At 32.7% G+C, this 2,375-nt stretch overlaps 1 protein-coding gene across 1 annotated transcript in view; it reads left to right on the plus strand.

The window, feature by feature from the left end:
* Positions 1-2,375, plus strand: part of LOC107554464 (tumor protein p53-inducible protein 11-like) — a 92,840-nt gene that overhangs the window by 41,507 nt on the left and 48,958 nt on the right. The window lies entirely within an intron of this gene.

Consider the following 2,375-nt stretch of genomic DNA (forward strand, 5'->3'; position numbering starts at 1 on the left):
ATATATATATATATATATATATATATATAGCAGAGATGTTCACAAGTCTTTAACTTGGGGTCCGAGTCAAGTCTGAAGTAGGCCTGTCGCGATAATTAAATAACCGTCTAATTGCGATTATTTGATCTAACCACAACCGCGATTATTGTGCTTTTTATATGACACAAGGGGGAGTCATACACCAAAAGAAACAGAATTTCTTTTCATGCACTGTATAGCCTATACAGGGCTCCAGACTCATTCTTCCCACTGGTCGCTCTTTTGCAACTAACTTTCTCAGCTGGTCGCACGAGCACATGATTTGGTCGCAATATTTGGTTACACTTTACTTGAAGGGGTGTGACATGACACCTTCATAATCATGACATGACACCTACATAATCATGACATGACACATGTCATGAATATGAAGGTTTTTTATGCATGTTTATGACAACTGTCATTAAGTGTCATTCGCTCAGTTATGTAATTTTTAATGCAAAGATGACATTGTTTGAGATGTCTTTGTTATGGGCTATGGTTAGGGGTAAGGGTAGGGGTAGGGTTAGGTCAAAAAATGTCATATTTGCATTAAAAATTACATAACTGAGTGAATGTGATGTTTCTCATATGCAACAGAAATTGCAGCGCTTATGAGTTGACCAACGCGGTGGTCGCGCCAGTGCGACCACACACAAAATTTAGTCACACAGGCACAAAAAATGGTCGCAGTCTGGAGCCCTGCTATATCATCTGAAGCCATTCCATATCTTAATGTGAGGGACAAAATTTAGGTTTACAGAAACTCATCTTCCTTCTGCTGCAGCTGTCAGTCATTCTCTTCTCAGCATACAAACAGCATGTCACGTTCAGTTATGACAGTCAGCACGGTAAAACTCTCTCTCCAAGATGATATATTCCCATTATAATACTTTAAGTTTAAGGAAGGAAGGAATTATCACAAACAGAAAGATTACTAGAAGCCTTTCTTTTTCTCATGATTTCTATCTTATATTCATGAATGTATTTTGTAAGAATACAAATAGTTAACAGAATAAACATGCTTAAATTGTATAATGTGCACCAACATTTTTTCTCAAGATATTGTTTTTGCTGCTAAATTATACAGTCAGCTAGTTTAATTTCATAGCTTATATATTTTTATTCAAATGTAGTTTTTCTCTGTAATGAGGAAGTGAGTATTTAGTAGATTGCGTTTAACAAAGGGTTTAAAAAAGAGTGACCATTAGTTCCACAAACACCGTATTGATATTCTGTAGTGGTGTAGAAAAAAATAGCGCTGGTGTTGGATTGGCCAATTCTTAGATTTTGGAATAATCTTATGTAATCTTACACTACAAAATAATAACTCAAAAAGATTAAAAGATAACATCATAATTATTTACTGATTCCTTTAAATTAATCACAATTATATAATGAAAGCCATAAAAACAGACAATTCATCGTGATAATCGTCATAATCGCCAAAGCCCTAAAACAGACAATTAATCGCAACAACGAGACTATTTATTAAGCCAATTAATCGCAATAACCGCGACAATTAAGACAATTAATCGCAACAACCGTGATTTTTTTAAATAGACAATTAATTGCAATAACGTGCCCATTTTTTTAAAAGACAATTAATCGCAATAACCGTGACTATTATTTTTTTAGACAATTAATCAAATTAACCGCGACTACATTTTTTTAAAAGACAATTAATCGCAACAACCGCGACTATATATATTTTTTGACAATTAATCACAATAACCATGACTATTTTTAAGGCAATTAATCGCAATAACGGTGACTATAATTTTAGACAATTAATCGAAATAACCAAGACTAATTTAAAAACAAACAAACAAGAAAAGATAATTAAGCGCAATAATCGTGACTACATTTTTTAAGACAATCGCAATAACAGTGACTAATTTTTAGGCAATTAATCGCAATAACCGTGACTAATTATTATTAAAAAGAAGAAGAAGAAAAAAGACAATTAATCGCAATAACCGCAACTATTTTTTAGACAATTAATCGCAATAACCGGGACTATTTTTTAGACAATTAATCATCAGGGTAAGGTTATTGTACATCCAGCCTGTTATTTATAGTCCATTAACATGTTCAAAACAGTTTTTCTGTAATGAAATTGTGTAATAAGAGTCACACAAATGACACCATGACACACAAGGAAATATGTGACACAGATATTACAAAACCATACAAATAAAGTATTTCTTTATTATATAAGTCAGGGGTATTCAATTAAATTTCCAAGGCGTGGCCTCTATTTTCTTCCAACCAGAGGTCTGAAAAAAAAAAAAAAAAAAACTTTTTTACATTTTTTGCTTTTTTTAGTTTTAAAATTTTGGGGGCCCGTGTGCAAA

This window comes from Sinocyclocheilus grahami, unplaced genomic scaffold, assembly GCF_001515645.1.
Source record: "Sinocyclocheilus grahami isolate Dianchi unplaced genomic scaffold, SAMN03320097.WGS_v1.1 scaffold503.1, whole genome shotgun sequence".
Lineage (NCBI taxonomy): Eukaryota > Metazoa > Chordata > Actinopteri > Cypriniformes > Cyprinidae > Sinocyclocheilus > Sinocyclocheilus grahami.